Here is a 17,921-nt window from a genome sequence, read left to right on the forward strand (position 1 = left end):
CAGCTGAACAGGACCCAGAGGCACACCTCATGGCATAATGTGTTGTCTCTCCCCTTGTTTGTCCTGCCTGAGTAAATGATCTTCTGCTGATGGTCCATGACATTGTTCTTTGAGCAATGGTAGAGGCATCATCAGCACAGATTGTTTCTTCACGTACCCTCTCTCTCTCTCCTTTGTATTTGTCAGTCCCTTTCTCTACTTTGAAACATCCAGTTCATTTCCTCAGAAAGTCAGATTTTGGCTCATCTTTACAGATGGATATTATTTCATTACCTGATTCACTCAAGTATATTTTTTATTGTGGAAATTTTACCTAACTTGTAGATTTCCTGAAAAACTCTTCTTTACTCTCATATTATTTACAAAGGACTTGCGTCATAAAGTGCTGATTCTTTAGGGAAAAAGAAATGTCATCTGTATGTTTTAGAAGGGAAAATTTGAATTGACAGAAATTATTAAATACACATTATGTTTTTTCCTATTGTTAATTCCTACTCCCAGACCTCTAGCCTTTTTTTTATTAAAAATTTATTAACATTGATTTTTACATCATATTTTAAATGACAAGTTTAACAAACAAGTGCTCAAGAAGGGAATCTCTATTTACAATCACTGGGACTTAGTATTTAGAACTTAATCAAAATTAGGCTAAGGGTTTGTATGTTATAGAAACATATTAATTTATGAAATAAAACATTATGTCTATAGAGTCATAGGTTTTTATGTCCATATAGTTATGTTTATATTTCCATTACCATGTCCATAGCATTGGGTATGCAGATATTGAGTCCTCGCTCTTGTACTCTTTGGATTTAATAGCCACATATTAAAGATACCATGCGACCTCTATCCTTTTCAGGCAGTCACCTCCAAGAGAGTGGCCCAGATGTAAGGATTATATTAAATAAGTTAGAGCTATGTACTGGTGATTCATGTGTCTTTGCATGGGGATGAACATTTGTTCTGTTGCCCATGCTAGGCCTTGTGGGAAACAAAAATAACAAGTTGCAGTGTATATTAATAACTTTCAGAAGACATTATAAGTATACTAGTCACTGTGTAAAATTTCACTTGGAAACTAAGGTAAAACCTTTCACCACCCTAACTGTGAATGAACAATTGAGTTTGTGTTTATTGAACTATATATGTATGTATATATATACATATATATATGGTGTTCAGTATATGTTTATATATATAAACATATTTACTTAGGTAAATCCTGTTTCTTCTCATTTAAGAATTGCTGTTTCATTAGTAATTAAGTGCCCTCCCCTCCCTTCTTTCCTTTTTTTTAATCCCCGTGTGTGTGTGTGTGTGTGTGTGTGTGTGTGTGTGTGTGTGTGTGTGTGTGTAAGAAGGAGAGGGAGAGAGATGGGGGGCGGAGGGAGACCACAATGGATATATAATAAATGTGACAGCCAATTAGATATTCATGCTATGGTGTGGAGATGAGACCCAGAGCTTTGGCTTCTGGAGATGGGGAATTCTTCTTGTTTTGGGGAGAAACTCTGTAGCATTTCTTTATCCATTTAATGGCCTCAAGAATATTTCAAACATTAAACCCTCTTTAATGCTTTAATACATGTAGAAAATTAGATTGTCATTGGAGTTTGAAGCTAAAATCTTGTTTCTATGTGTTTTTCTCAAACTAGGTACCTATAGCTGCATTGGCTCATTGGCTAGCCATCTAAACTGAGCCACGCCTCTAACACCTTAAGGATTGGTTATTTTATTTTTTGTTTCCACTTTTTAATTAATTAATTAATTTTTTTCATGGGGCTTGAACTCTGGTTCTGGGCACTGTCCCTGAGCTCTTCAGCTCAAGTTTATTGCTTTACCCCTGGGCTAGGCACTGTCTCTGAGCTCTTCAGCTTAAGGCTACTGCCCCACCCCATTGAGCCACAGTGCCACTTCCAGTTTTCTGGTGGTTAATTGGAGATAAAAGTCTCACGGACTTTAGTACCCAGGTTGATTTGAACCCGATCCTCAGATCTCAGCTTCCTGAGTAGCTAGGATTATCGGTGTAGGTCATTGCACCCGGCTTGTCAGTCTTTTATTTTATTTTTATTTATTTTTATTTTTGCTAGTCCAGGGGCTTGAGCTCAGGGCCTGAGCACTGTCCTTGGGCTTTCTTAAGGCTAGTGCTCTCCCACTGGAGCCACAGCATCATTTCCAGCCTTTTCTGTGTTTGTGGTACTGAGGAATTGAACTCAGGGCTTTGTGCATGCTAGGCAAAGCACTCTACCACTAGGCCACACTTCTGGCTATGACTATATAGTATTTGCACAAAATTGTTATAGATGTCTCAATGTTTATTGTTCAATGTTTTTAGATTACCAGTGAATTTGAAGCATGAGTTTTTCTGAAAGGATATCATAGGAAAGCAAAATTTTATCAAATCTGAAGATTTCTGTTGTTATGTTTTGTTATAGAATAAGGAACTTTTTTTTTCTAAAAATATTTTTCTGGCATCTATAGAAAATAGTCTTGAAAATCAGCCAGTTTCATAGTGTTTACATTTTCAAATGTTGACTTTCAATAATTACTAATTATACTTCTGTTGTAAGAGCTATATTTTATTTATTATATTCTCTACAGCTGCAAGGACAGAGTGGAATATTTATTAGCATGCTAGGGTATAGTATATTTAAAGTGCCAAGTTTCCTATCTACATTCTCAGTAATAATTAACTTCACTCCCCTCTCTTTGCCCTTGGCTTCTTTTTTCCATGTCATTATGACTAAGGACCAAGGCAAACCTTTAGGAAAACTATTTGATGCCATATTTGGAACACAGCGTTTCTCATTCATCAAGCATTGAGTACCTGGTCTGGAGCGTATTAGTTTCTTTTGTATTTTGCAGCTATTCTCTGAAGTCTATGAATTTTACTAGGTGAGGCAGATACACTAAGGGAAGGATTTTTTATTTTTGAATTGTTATTATTTTCTACAAAGGAGTTACATTCAACAAGTCAGTTTGTTAATGCATATTTATCAGTGTCACCCTTTTCATTATTCTTCCTCATCCCTCCTAACCCTTTTCTCCCATCAGCATTCTGAATTTTATAAGATAGGCATTGAGTTTTATGACTGTCTCTCCCCACCCTGGAAGGATTTTAAAGGTGAAGAAGTACAACATAGCTTATTGGTGGTACTCATTTGCAGTCATAAAAAAATGTGGATACTATGGATGAAGTAAGTTTAGCCATGAAGTAATTATGTTTTTAAATGAAAAGAGGTTTATGTTTCTTTTAAAATAGCTAATCTGGGTCTGGGATTTTGGCCTAGTGGTAGAGTGCTTGTCTACCATGCACGAAGACCCAGGTTCAATTCCTCCATACATTAAAAAAAAAAAGCAGGAAATGGTGCTAAGATTCAAGTGGTAGAGCTCTAGCCTTGAGAAAGTCCAAGAACAGGGCTCAGGCCCTGAACTCAAGCTCAGGACTGGAAAAAAAAATAGCTAATCCATGTCCATAGAATATAATTCTGAAACTGTGCTATTTATGAGTTTACCAGTTGTTCTTGTTAATATCTCTTTGATTTGAGAGAGTTTAGTCTAGAAATTCTACATTGTATATATTAAAAAATAAGTTTTTTTTTTTTTTATTTTGTGGTAGCATGCTATACTGTGCTTTCCTTCTTTCAGTCCAGGTTAAGATTTTCCTTTTTTATTCATTCACTCTCTTAATGATGAACTCTAAGTTGTCTCTAATGTTTGGATAATGGTAACATTATGACAGTAGTTTGGATATGGATGGTTGATGTGTTATAAGCTTGAGCCCCAGTTGATGTGGTGGTCATTTAAGAGGTGGGGCTTTATGCAAGACAAGTTTGCCTTGGAAATACTATCCTCAGATGGTAAAGTGAGCTAGTTCTCATGAAGAGCTGTTACATGATCAAGCTTAGCCTCTGGATCTCATCCTGCATGCCATGTAATTGCTCTTTCCTTCTCAAGTATCCTCCATCGTGATACAATTTGCTAAGTCAGGCTTAAGCTAAAAAGCTTTTTACCAGAAGCTGAATTGATAGGCCATCCAATCTTGGAATAGCAGCATGCAAAATTTTTTTTTTTCCTGCATCTATTCTGCTGTTTCAGGCATGCTGTTACAGCTATAGAAAAGGGATGAAGACAGTGTAATTCTTGAACTCCTTTTCCTTTTTTTAGGGGGGGGGGTGCTGGTCATGGCACTTGAACTCAGGGCCTAAGTATTATCCTTGAGTTTTTTCATTCAAGGCTAGCACTTTACCCCTTAGCCACAGTTCTGCTTCTAGCATTTTTAGTGCTTAATTGAGATATGAGTTTCATTGACTCTCCTGTTTGTACTGGCTTTGAGCTGCAGCCATCAGATCTCAGCCTCCTTAGTAGCTAAGGTTACAGGGGTGACCCACTGGTGCTCGGCTCCTTAAGCTTTGTTTTTAGAGATGGGTCTTGCTTACATTGCTCATCTTGGTCGTGAAGTATGATTCTCAAGTATCTAGGAGTTCTGCCATGAAATTTCATATGTGAATGTGGAGTCTCATAATTTTCTTGTGCATTTGCCTTGCCATAGATGGGATAAGTATAGTGACGTGCCTTGGAGCAGTTTCTTTTGTGGAAATTGATTCTTGTGATCTTTTTTCCCATCTATTTGAATATGCTGTTATATAAGGAGGGAATTGGCAAAGCTGCTATTTTTCTTTACTTTTTCTTTTCTTTTTTTTTTTTTTTGCCAGTCCTGGGGCTTGAACTCAGGGCCTGGGGCCCAAGGCTAGTACTCTACCACTTGAGCCAAAGCACCACTTCCAGCCTTTTCTGTGTATGTGGTACCGAAGAATCGAACCCAGGGCTTCTTGCATGCTACGTAAGCACTCTATCACTAGGCCAAACTTCTGGCCCAAGCTGCTATTTTTCAACAGTAGATTTTATTTCGTTGTTTATGCTATTCTAGCCCCATATAAGTATTTTCAGATTTTTAAGCCTTCATCGTTGTTTTTGGATTTTGTATTCTACTTAGCAAGTTTGTAAGTTCTCCTGCTTGCTTTTAATACTTGTGTGGATTCTAGGTATACATTTAAATACTTCACTCAGTTTGGGTTTTATTCTGCTGTACATTGGTTCCTATCACTTTTTTCTGCTTGAGTACACGATTATGCTATCACCACTTGTTGAGTGATTTACCTTTGCAACACTAACTTTTTTTTTTTTTTTTTTTTTTTTGCCAGTCCTGGGCTTGAGCTCAGGGCCTGAGCACTGTCCTTGGACTTTCTCAAGGCTAGAGCTCTACCACTTGAGCCTCAGCACCACTTCTGGCTTTTTTCTATGTATGTGGTACCGAGGAATCGAACCCAGGTCTTCATGCATGCTAGGCAAGCACTTTAACTACTAGGCCAAACTCCCGGCCCCTGCAACACTAACTTTTAATGTCACATTTCATCTTATTTTGAATCCCTGAAATATTTTTAGTATATTTGATATATCCATTTCATGGGGTATTCATGAGCCACTTCCATACCTTTTTTTTTTTTTTTTTTTTTGCCAGTTGGCGCTTGGACTCAGGGCCTGAGCACTGTCCTTGGGCTTTCTCAATGTAGAGCTCTACCACTTGAGCTACAGCGCCACTTCTGGCTTTTTTCTACGTATGTGGTACCGAGGAATTGAACCTGGGTCTTCATGCATGCTAGCAAGCACTCTACCACTAGTCCAAACTCCTGGCCCCACCTTTTGAATTTTTACATATATGTAACACTTTTGCTATGGGGCAAGTGTTAAGGATTGTCTCCTTCATTAATCTTCTTTTTCATAATTACCCCAATTATAATGGTTCATTTATTATTTTGTGAACCTAGCTGCTATATTGCCAAGAGAATATCATGTTAATATTACTGAGATTGTTATAAACTTACGTATTTAGATTTTTTCAAGCATTAGCACCCTAGACAATTGGCTTTTTTTTGCAGCTCAACTGTTTCTCATGTTAGCTTTTTACAAGTTTATCAGTGCTCAAGAAGTAATGTACCCACTACCTGATTAACATAACTATAACCCCTCTACATATGACCCCAACAATAAAATATAATTAAAAATATTTCATTATTGAATAGCATATAAGACAGATACTTATAATTTCCCCTTCTTACCACAACAAGCCTTCCTTTTGTATATTTCTTTTAATTTCTTCTACATTTTTGGTGATACAGAATCATATTTTAGAATCTATTATTCTTATACATTCTATAATTAGTAAGGTACCATGAATGCAGTAAAAGCCTGAAGTTCTCACTTGTACTGCTCAAGAATTCTCAAGGTAGGTAATTTAGGAATATATCTCTAAAATGGGCACTTGCATGCACTAAAATACTGTAGACAGATTACTGCACATCCAGCCTCAGCATGTGCATCTTATTAATGAGCATAGCCTCCATAGGTGGTGACTTCACTACTGCCTTTTGTGTCACCTATCACCCTCATTATCTCCTTTTCTGTTAGCCATTGAACTGTTAAGAAATGTGAAACTTGTAGAACTGTTTCGTAGGTGATGCTGGGCAGTTCTAATTTAATTGTCTACTTTTTTAATTGGAAAAACAATGTGTCTATAATATATATATATATATATATATATTTTTTTTTTTTTTTGTCTGCTCCTGGAGCTTGAACTCAGGGCTTGGGTGCTGTCCCTAGTGCATAAGGCTAGCGCTCTAGAACTTGAGCCATAGCACTACTTCTAGTTTATTTAGTAGTTTATAGGAGGTAAAAGACTCAGGGACTTTTCTGCCTGGTTTGGCTTCAAACTGCCACCCTAAGCTCTCAGCCTTCTGAATAGCTAGGATTACAGGTGTGAGCCATCTGCACCCGCTTCAAATATAGTAATTCTTTAGGTACCACATTGGATAGATTTTCTCTGTCTCTGTCTCTCTATCTTTGCCTTCTTGCCTTCCTGCCTGTCTGTCTGTCTCTCTCCAATTCTTTTTTTTTATTGTCTCTCCAACTTCTTAAATTATCATCTATATTTCTCTAATTCTGACAACTCCCTCTCGCCCATAGAAAATCAGCCGAGGTGTCATTGAGAAATATGATGGAAGCTGAAGTGGTCCTGGCTCCTTGATACCCTCAGATTACCCCAGATCTCATATTCTTCAACTATATCTTTATAGTCTCAGTTTCCACTCTAGGAGATTGCTTCATTCAGTAACTACTCATGCTTGATGTGGTAAGAAGGATATGGCTGCTTTAGTACAAGTAGACTTGAACCAGTATCATTTTAGAAAACAAATTTATATTTTGCAGACTCCTTGGAAAGAATCTTCTTTGTCTCAGTATCACCAAAGGGAGGAAAGAGAACCATCTGGTAATGTGGGAATTAGGAAGCCAGGAGGCAGAGTTGGAATGTTTAAGCCACTAAGTAACTATCCAGTTGGTGCCTGGGGTTTTGGGCCTTGATCTCATGCGCGTCTGCTGCAGCTCATACACCCCCCTCTTGGACAAGTTGGAGAGCTGTGGGCTGGTTACTATGGGAATTGATGGGTGCTGCTGGCAGAGGGGGAAGGAAAGTTCTTGGAATATGGCCCAGAAACCCTCCTTTTTTTCCGCCTCTGGCTTCCCTGCCTGCTGTTCTTGGATTTGATTAACTAACTTGATGTTAGCTTAGAGACCGCCTTTCCCCAGAGTTCTCTGGGATCCCAGGGAGGGTTGGGCGGTCCTCACCAGGAAGATTTCTGAGGACTAGGGCAGTACAAAGGGTCACTGGTGTGACCTCTGAAACTGTGTTAGCAGTGTGTGCAGGCATCAGCGGGCTCAGTAGTAAACCCGGGCTTCTGTTACTCTTGGAGCTGTTAAGAATGTGCAGTGGTTAATTCTAGAGTTGTGATCTTTCTTCTTCATCCCCAGCCATACATAGCACTGCTTCCAGTTATTTGAGTAGTTTATTGGAGGTAAGAGTCTCTCAGGGACTTCTCTGCCTAGGCTGGCTTTGAACTGCCACCCTCAGCTCTCAGCCTCCTGAATAGGAGGCTTCACAAAGATGTCACAAAGATGGGTGAAGCATTCAACTTTTATTCTATGTTCTAAGATGGAGGCAAAAAATAGGCTTCGTAATGAGTTGATATCCTATTGGGCAGCAGGAAGGTCAAAATTTATTTTGTAAGTCAGCTGTCACTGGTTTGATTAATCTGATCAGTAACTTAAAACCTCCACCCTAGTGAATGCTAGCTTATTTTTATAACTAATCATGAGTATGGAATGTTAAACGTTGTTTTTTCTTTATAACAAAAATATTTGGCTGGAGGGAAAAAGAATATTAAAGTGTGATGGATGTTGTAACGTTTGATCAGAGAGAAAGATTTTGCCCCCTTATACTTTTAGTTCACTTTTTTCCCTGATTTTCTTAATATGAATGAAAATATTTTTCAGATCAGACTTTGTTTTATTTTAACTGAGAGATTTTGTTGCTTATATGCCTAGATACGAGAAAGCTGACTAGGTTTATAAGAACCTTGATGTTGGGGTCTTAGAGATGATGAATCACTTATCTAACAAAGCAACCATAAGATTTTGAATTTCCTTGTGGGTTGTTATTTGTTTATTTGCCAGTGGTACATTTATTTATCAGTTAATTGACTGTGGTATCTTCACGTTCTTACTTGGCTTTTTTGTCCATGGTGGTGCTGTTCTACATGTGAGCCACACCTCCAGTCCATCATTTCTGGATTAATTAGAGATATATTCTGCCACACTTTTTGTATGACTTTGAACCTTCATCTTTCAGAGCTTATGTTTAGCTGGGATTACAAGCATAGGCCGCAGGTGCTTGTCAGTTTAATTTTAGAAGCTTGCCATTCCCTTCTAGCTCATTTTATTTGTTTTATGTGAAGGGGAAAAGTGGAAGCATTGGAAAGAAAGGCCAGTTGCACACAGGGTCTCGTTCCTCTAGAACTTCTAATCTTGTAGTAGAAGTAAGATGATGGATAAATGAAAGTGTATACAAGTATAGGGCCAATTATGTCAGAGATGAATTGATGACCTGTGATGTTAACTCAGAGGTGAGGTAACTTTCCCAGGTCCTCGGAGAAGGCATCTGCCATTGAGGAGGTTGTAGGCAAAGGTATAGCAGTTTAGTGCCTAGGAGGTGATTTGAATTCACAGCCATTATTATTATCTGGATTGAATTTTAAAGAACGAGCAACATTTCAACAACTATTTTTCTTTATTTCTCAGCTTCAGAGTCACATAAAATGTCTCTTATTTTTATGTTTGTGTTTCACATTTTTTTCAAGTGTGTTTATTACCCATGGAGATTGTGGAGTCCCTGTTCTCATTGGGCTCCAAGGTACACTGTGTTCTCCTCACTCAGAGTATGTCTAGTTTTCTCCTTAGGAGCTCCTCCTCCAGTGGCAAGCATCTCTTTCCATCCCCACCGCCTACCTACCCTAAAATATCAGGCCTTTGTTATTGAGAAATCATAGATAGTTTTGGAGCAGGTAAAGGTGTCTGGTATGATTTCTGAAACTGAAATTTTTTTTAAACTCTTTAAAAGATATGGCTAAGGAAAGTTAAAACTTGATATAGAAACATCTCAATGTTTGCCATCTAGAAAAGATCATTAAACCTCATTTGTTTTATGTAAAGTTTGCTTTAATTCTGATTGTATATGTTTTCAGAGTCTTGTCAGTGAGGTGGGTTAGTGGCGGTGAAATAAATGGAGATATAACACTGCCATAAATGTATTTGAATAGGGAGACTTCTTACTTACACAGCTACGTTGACTTGCAGATAGAGGTGATTTATGAGTCTATTTCCAATGCAAGTCATACATGAAGAGTCTTTCCCATGGAGCAGATGATATTTAGCTAGGACCCCACGGAGCATTCCTTGAGTTGTCTTCCCTAGTTCCAGCAAAGAGCCTGATTTGGCTAGACTTCTGATGACCCTTGTCCTTGATATATTGCCCAGAAGTCCCCAGAGTGTGCTTTTTGGACCTTAAGCCATCAAATAGGTCTATTTGACTACTTTTGGGAGGGAGTTGTTCTTTTATACTTTATGATAATACAGTTTGTATTTAGCATTATTGTGAGGGGAAAATGTGTTCAAAATAGTCAGGGCTGATTTTCAAGCACATTTCTAGATGAATCTAGAGGTAGTAAAACATTGTCTTATCAGACTGCAATCATGTCCTCCATGTGTTTTGTTCTTCATGGTATCTCCATGGTTGAGGATAGTATTTGATAGTAAGGTAAGTAAGTGCTGTTGGATGCACATTGTTTGAATTTGCCATAGCTGTAGCTATTGTAGTTTAGTGAAAACGGTTAAGTTAAAAAAAAAATGAAGACTCCTTTCTTCCAGATTGATAGATTTTCGTTCATAATAAAGAATTTAAAAAGCCTTTTTGATTTGCTGCTTCAGAATGTTAATGATACTCTATAATTCATTTTAGACTATAACAAACAGAAGTAAAAATATAGAACCTCTTGGGCTAATTAAAAAATTCTAAGCATGCAATATTAGCATTCTCTTCCTTTTGCTTTATGAAGGGTCAGGATTCTAAATTGCCATATCTCTGTTCTAGCCAAGATTTCATTTACTTGACTCAAAGCCCAGAGCAGAGATGGAAGTATAGGAAGATTTGCCAAAACATGAAACAGTAATAAGATTTTTACCCCGTCCCTGTCCCTCACAATTTGGAATTTTTCTAATTCTAGTAATTAATGGCAAAAGTTATTTTGTTATTTGATAAAGAAGCAGTTGAAACAAATGGATAATTTTTGTGTAAATATTGTGTCCCCTCCTTAATATTTTTTCCTGATAGAGGAAAAACAGGTAATTTGAAGAAAATTAGTAGTTTATGCCCCAAATCCTAGGTAGCTCTATATAGGAGGATCATGGTTCCTTAATAGGCTCTGCAAAAGTTAATGAGATGCCATTTCAATCAATAAGCCAGGATGGTAGGATGCTTGTGCAATTTTAACTACTGTGGAGGCAGAGATAAACAGTTCAAGCTCAGCCGCGGGCAAAAAACAAGACCCCAGGGGCCGGGAGTTTTGCCTAGTGGTTAAAGTGCTTGCCTAGCATGCATGAAGACCCGGGTTCGATTCCTCGGTACCACATACATAGAAAAAAAAATAGCCAGAAGTGGTGCTGAGGCTCAAGTGGTAGACCTCTAGCCTTGAGAAAGTCCAAGGACAGTGCTCAGGCCCTGAGCTCAAGCCCACGACTGGCAAAAAAAAAAAAGACTCAAAAAAAAAAAAAAACAAGACCCCATCTGAAGAATAATTAAAGTAGAAAAGGGCTGGAGCCTAGCTCAAGTGGAAGAATGCTTAGCAAGTGCAAGGTCCTGAAATCAAGCCCTAATACTGAGGGGGAGGGTGGAAGATTTGATGTTTCCTTCTAAGAGGAGATCTGGCACGTTGAGTTGACTTTTGTATTGTCCTGTCGAACCTTCTCCCTGTCACTCATGATGGACCTAGTTTAGAGTAGTTGGTAGCAGATGAATTTTGTACTTAACAGTATCAGAGTTTCAGCAAGTCCTAAGAAATTCATTATGGTCTCTGAAGGTATTTTGCCTTTTGCAGTTCTTCTTATAGTTCTGCAGCCTAGTGTCTAATATGAAGGAGATCATTGACACAGCACCACACAGCCTCAGTAGTGATGCATGCAATCCGCTGGTTATCATTTTTATAAGGGTGTAATTTTTTTTTTCCTGGGCATTATCGCTGAGTGTTTTTGCTAGAGGCTAGTACTCTGCCACTTGAATCACAGCTCTGTATCTGTGGAGTATACCTCTGGGCATTTGCAGATTTGGGAGGGAGAACTGTCTAGAGTTAGCACTCTTTGTCCCATAGAAGATGAGTAACATGTGGAATGTAGACCGTCTTTGACATGTTGTTCTTTAGTTCTCAGTTCCTGTCCAAGGAATTCTTTATTATAGTCATTAAACAAAGCAGAAAAAGACATTTGTGAAGGTTAGATGTCTGTGATTCGGCACATTCCCATTTTATGTGTTCAGATACTCTGAACTCTGGAGTCTTATGTCTGCATGTACTTATTAGCAAGTGCATTAAACAGACAGGCAGAAAGAAATACCCATGGCTACCTTGTAGGTTCCTAGAACCTTTACAAACAGTGTGAAACTACTGTCCTCTCCTGCTGTTTGTGGGTACAAAGTAAGACTTTGTTGACTTCAATGGGACCAGGCTAAAGTTCTCATCAAATTAGAATTCATTCTCAAAAAATAATAGCATGCCATTCAGTCCTTTTCCTTGGGATTATAGAGAACATTTTGAAATCAGAGCAGTTTCAGAAGAACAGAGTAGACTTCCTGGACTCCCTTTATTCTTGGTTCTTATAATAGGGAATAAATATTTATCAGATTTTTCAGTACCTGACACTATTTCTCAGTCACTGTTCCCAGGTTTTATTTCCTTTGCTAATCCTGGGAGATAGGATGTGATTTCTTTAATGCAAATGTTTTTTGTTCTTAACATGGCTGTGAGAAACAAAACTTTATTCCATTGCTTCTGGGAAAATAGTGTTGACATTAGGTATCTTTGAACCAGGTCTGCAGGGAGTACTTGTTTAACTGTTTCTTGCTTTCTGTTCTTTATCCTCATATGCTGTTAAGTTGGAGTCTTTATATTGTATGAGGGAATCACAAATGATGCTCACAGCTTTGGGAGATTATAAGGAAGTCAGGGATGTGTTCCTGGCCACTGCGGTCTAAGATGGGGAGTGACTAGTGCTTGTCACTCTCCCCTACAGTCAGTCCTGTTCCCATAAGAACCTGCACCATAGGACCTGGGGTTGGAAGGCTATAAACCAAAGCAAATAGATGACAAATTTACATATGAAAATATTTTGTGAATACATGATTTATTTGAGAGAAAATACATTTACATAAAATAGTTGAAATTAGGGCCGGGAGTTTGGCCTATTGGTTAAAGTGCTTGCCTAGCATGCATGAAGACCCGGATTCGATTCCTCGGTACCACATACACAGAAAAAAGCCAGAAGTGGTGCTGAGGCTCAAGTGGTAGAGCTCTAGCCTTGAGAAAGTCCAAGGACAGTGCTCAGGCCCGGAGCTCAAGCCCAGGACTGGCAAAAAAAAAAAAAATAGTTGAAATTAGTGGAAGAGAATGTTTGATTGAATTGCTTCATTAATGATTTTTTATTTATCCTGTGGTTAGTAAGAAAATCTCTTTTAGTCAGCTGAGAAATCTTAAGTAGAAACTTTTAGCTTCTCATGTCTGTCAGGGAGAAAAGGGAAAGGACAACAATATTGCTCTTTCAACATTGTAATCTCTTCCCTGTTCTTTGATATGTACAGATTTGTCAGACTTTGGTGAGTGTGAGTGTCTGGATTGGAATTAAAGTAACACTTTTCCCTAGAGAGTTAAGTGGCTGTTGCTGAATATTAGGAAATGGAGGGTATTAGAATGTTAGGAGTCATGAGGGTATTACAATAAAGAAAGAGCAGAAAGGGAACTTAACAGACCAGATCAACTTCAATGAAAGCTGAAGGGGGATGCCATGGTAGCCTAAGGAGATTCAGGAGACACAAGGTATCCTGGGCACAGGTAGGGCACTAAGTGGGACCTGGGTAGGCGCTGGGTAGGGGTAGGGATTGAAGACCAGATTCCCATCAGTGAGGGTCCACTAAATAAATTAAGGAATTTTTAAGCAATTTTCCCCAATCTCTTCTAATCTTTAGACAGTTGCTAAGTAAAGCTGAAACAATCCTGTTTATTGGAACTGATAACTAATTCTTTCTTGGGAATTATATTTTGAGATGTGTGACTTTAGTCTGGAAGAAACTGTGTATTCAGATGTGAATGAGGAGAGACTGGATCATTTTTCTTGGTTCCAAGTCCATGAGACCCTTACCTTTAATTAATCACCAAAAAAAACCAGAGGTGGAACTGTGGCTCAAGTGGTAGAGTACTAACCTTGAGCAAGAAAGCTAAGAGGTATCACCGAGACCCTGAGGTCAAGTCCCCAATACTAGCAGCACCCTTCCCCAAAAATAGTTGGTCAGAGAATTCAGCCTAAGAAGTGAAAAACACTTTCTGGCTTCAGTTCTGTAAGTGATTATCCTAAGGCTAGTAGGCCAAGTCTAACTAACGTATCACTTTTTTTAAACTCAAAGTAACTTTAATCAAAATGAATCTATAGAATAAAAATTACAATAAAAGTAAGTATAAACATATGCATTAAATATGCATTTGAGAATGAGTCTGAGTCAGATTGCTATATATGGAATATTTTTTTTTCTTTTTTTTTTTTGCCAGTCCTGGGCTTGAGGTCAGGGCCTGAGCACTGTCCTTGGACTTTCTCAAGGCTAGAGCTCTACCACTTAAGCCTCAGCACCACTTCCGACTTTTTTCTATGTATGTGGTACCGAGGAATCGAACCCGGGTCTTCATGCATGCTAGGCAAGCACTTTAACCACTAGGCCAAACTCCCGGCCCCTATATATGGAATATTTATGGGAGAACTGTTATTCTGGAGTTTAGCTTCTAGTGTCTCATATTAAACTTGTTTGATAATGAAGAGATAGGAAATTGATAAATTATGGATCTCAGAAGAGGATGACTTTTAGCAGAATTGTAATGCAATCTGTCTTCTTGAAATAACATAGAGATTTAGCAAGTTTTGTGTCCTTCGGCTTAGAGGCAAGCATTGTCAGACAATACTGTTTTATTAAACCTGCTATGAGTAAGGCAGTAGTATACCTATTCTCTTATGATGAAATGACGATTGAGAAAGGTTAAAGGAGTTCACATAATGAAAAATAATAGGTGGAACTTCCTTCTTTATGATTAGTTTTATGGACAATTACAGGTTTTGAACCTTTGTTTTAAATAACCCTCTATCAATTCTTTAACTGTCTTGGTTACCAGTCACATATAAAAACACTGCTGAACTTCAAATCAACAGATAGGGAATTGTATGGAGAAGCTTCTTATAGATACATAAATTTTCAAATTGAGAAAACCATTTTCACTTTGGCACCCAGAGCTCGTGCCTCTCTGTATTTGTAGTTAGTCAGGAGACTGAGACCTGGAAGATAACAATTTGAAGCCAACCTAGGCAGAAAAGCTTTCAACAGTCCATCTCCAAATAACCAGCAAAAATGCTGTACTAGAGGTATGATTCAAGTGGTACAGCACCAGCTGTGAGTAAGCAACAGTGCTAGGTCCTGAGTTGAAGCCCTAATACCAGCACAAAGAAAAAGAAAACATCTTCAAGCAAATTTTGTGGCTCAAGAAAAAGTCTTAGAAAAAGAGAAAAGGGGGGCTGGGAGTTTGGCTTAGTGGTAGAGTGCTTGCACAAAGACCTATGTTCCATTCTACGTACCACATACGTAGAAAAAGGCCGGAAGTGGTGCTGGGGCTCAAGTGGTAGAGCTCTAGCCTTGAGAAAGTCCAAGGACAGTGCTCAAGCCCTGAGCTCAAGCCCAGGACTGGCAAAAAAAAAAAAAAAAAAAGCGTCTGGAGTTCAGAGATGGGCTCTCTATCCTAGGTGAGTCTACCCAGAGTCTGTCCTTGAGGGTTTGTAAGTGTAGAGAGATGTAGAAGTACAGAAGGATGATCTTAGTGTGAACTAGAGAGGGAAACTGGCATGAAGAAGGTTGTGCTGTGGGAAAATCAACAAAAAATGATTTCAGCCTTTTGAGAAATGCTTTCTGGAGAAGGCGGTCTAGGAACTGGCCTTGAAGAATAGCTGTTCAACCATATTTTTATGATTGAACAAATCCACACAGTTGGGCATAGTACTGTGGCATGTGTAATAAAACTAGTTTTTGGTATGAGCATCATGCAGAACACACAGCAGAGGAATTCTTTGAATTTTGGTCCTTCTGTCTGGTTTGTTCTCATTAAACTATTGCCTTTATCTGTTTTTCTGCAATGGAGGTTTAGAATCATGGGCTGTGAGGCTTGAGGTGATTTATCATACATTCTTTTCCCTGAATGAATAGTGCTCTCCCCCCCACCCCCATATCAGTATTTGAAAGGGTCTGTCACAGAACATCTGGCTGGATCCTCAGGAGTGATTGTGCAAAGAACAAGATAGGGTACCTTTTCAAAACAAAACAAAACACACACACACAAACTAAGTTTATATTTTTCACCAACAGGTATGTGTTTGGATAATTGCAGCCTTCCCCAGAACTTCACTGTAGTGTAACTCCAACAAGTTGGTTTACAGGTAAGAGGAACTGTGCAATTTTATATTTACTTAGAATAGTTTACCTTTGCAGTGGTTGTGTGCCATTGTTTGACCAAGTCAGTGATTGACAGTAATAATGGATTCCAAATGATTGCTTTTTTTCTCCTTAAATTTTTTTTCTTTACTGAGGGTGGGGATTTTGCTTAGTGGAAAAGCACTTGTCTGGCAAGTACAAAGCCCTGAGTTCAGTCCTCAGCTCTAGGAAAAAAAATATTTATGATATTCTTAGCAGAAGATCATCATAGCTCATTAACTAGGTACATATGACCATATAAAATGAAGCTTATCAAAATGAACTCGAAGAAATGGAAACAAGAGGTTTTTATAATATACTGTTGGCAGTTCTTTCTCTTCGCCCACCCTTTGGTTTATGCCCTTGTTGTCACTGTTTTTGATTTCTATATCCCTTTTTCTTATATATAACTATATCTATCTAATTTGTAGAAGGGAAGGGGAATCACTGAAATGCAAGTGATACTCCCTAGACAGTACGTTGGAAATGAACTTTACAGTTTGCGGGGAAGGGAAGTAATAGGGGAAAGAGGAGAAAATGAGGGAGGGGGTAACACTGTTCAAAAAGAAGTGTATGTATGCTAACAGTAACTCCTCTGTATATCACTTTTACAATAAAAATTAAGTAAAAAGAAAAAAGCTATTAAGAGTTCTTTTCTTAAATTATTTGAATAGGAAAAAGGATGAAAAAGAGCTATGCCTTACTGTTTGTATTGCTAACTTAAGGTTCTTAAACTAAAAAGCTTTTAATTGGTATGATTCTTATTAATTGAATTTGGTTTTCATTTTGATAACTCTAAGTCCTTACTGAGAAATTTTAACAATTACAGTAACAGTTGCCATTAATTGAGGACTTTTCTAAATACTTTGGTATTTATTTCATTTACTGTTGTAATCATCTTTTGAGATATAGATGGATAATGCCACCTATGCACTGATGGTTTCTGAGGACTCATAGCTTGTCAGTGGATGAGCTGGGATTTGAACTTGCATTTGTTTGTCTTCAGGGTTTGAGCCCCTAGGTTAAATTGTTCTTCCCTTCCCCCGCTCTCCCCCCAAGAATTTATGATGCCTCTCTCCTCACTTAGTATAGAGAAGAATACATTCTTGTTTTAGCTGAAAATAATAGATGTTTTGTCTTTCTGCTCTGTGGCAGTATTTGTTGGTTTGACATTTTTAGCTACTCTGCTCAAAGCTCTTTCATTTACTGTTATGTTAATAGTACTTAGAAACCACGTGTTTCTTTTTATTGCTAAGGAGAAGAAAGGAAATGATTTTATTTCACATGTGGTATCACTTTCTAAGTGGCAGTTCAGGCTGAACAGCTTCCAGTAGTCCTCTGAAGCAGAACCCTAGAGCTCAGATACTTCTTAATGTGAATCTGTATAAAACAGCATCTGATGCTGCTGTGTGGTCTAACTGCAAGGGTGTGGTATGTGGATAGAAAACAAAGCAGGCCTTTTACATTTCTGCCCTGAAAGCCAAGAGAAGACAAAGCAGGTGACAAAGTAGGACATAGATAGGCTTTTTGAAAATTTGAAATAAATGTAAATATTCAGGCCTGTGATTGCAGCTAAGTGATAAGAAGCTGCTTAAGAATGAGTTAAGAATCTTCATAAACAGTAAAGAATCTTCATAAATAGTCAATATCAATATTAAAAATACAATTGTCATTTTATATCCTAAAATACTAGAAGGACTAACTACTTATT

The 17,921-nt window shown here is 38.1% G+C and overlaps 1 protein-coding gene across 3 annotated transcripts in view; it reads left to right on the forward strand.

Annotated features, from left to right (window-relative positions):
• The window catches only part of Sipa1l1 (signal induced proliferation associated 1 like 1), a 298,167-nt gene that overhangs the window by 69,405 nt on the left and 210,841 nt on the right, over nucleotides 1-17,921 (forward strand). For all 3 annotated transcript variants that reach the window (XM_090344402.1, XM_090344404.1, XM_090344403.1), the window contains exon 3: nucleotides 16,106-16,176. The gene's annotated coding sequence lies outside the window, so the exon portion shown is untranslated. The remainder of the gene's footprint in view (nucleotides 1-16,105; nucleotides 16,177-17,921) is intronic.

Source organism: Megascapheus bottae, chromosome 14 (genome assembly GCF_031878675.1).
Source record: "Megascapheus bottae isolate mThoBot1 chromosome 14, mThoBot2.hap1, whole genome shotgun sequence".
In the NCBI taxonomy this organism is placed as follows: Eukaryota; Metazoa; Chordata; class Mammalia; order Rodentia; family Geomyidae; genus Megascapheus; species Megascapheus bottae.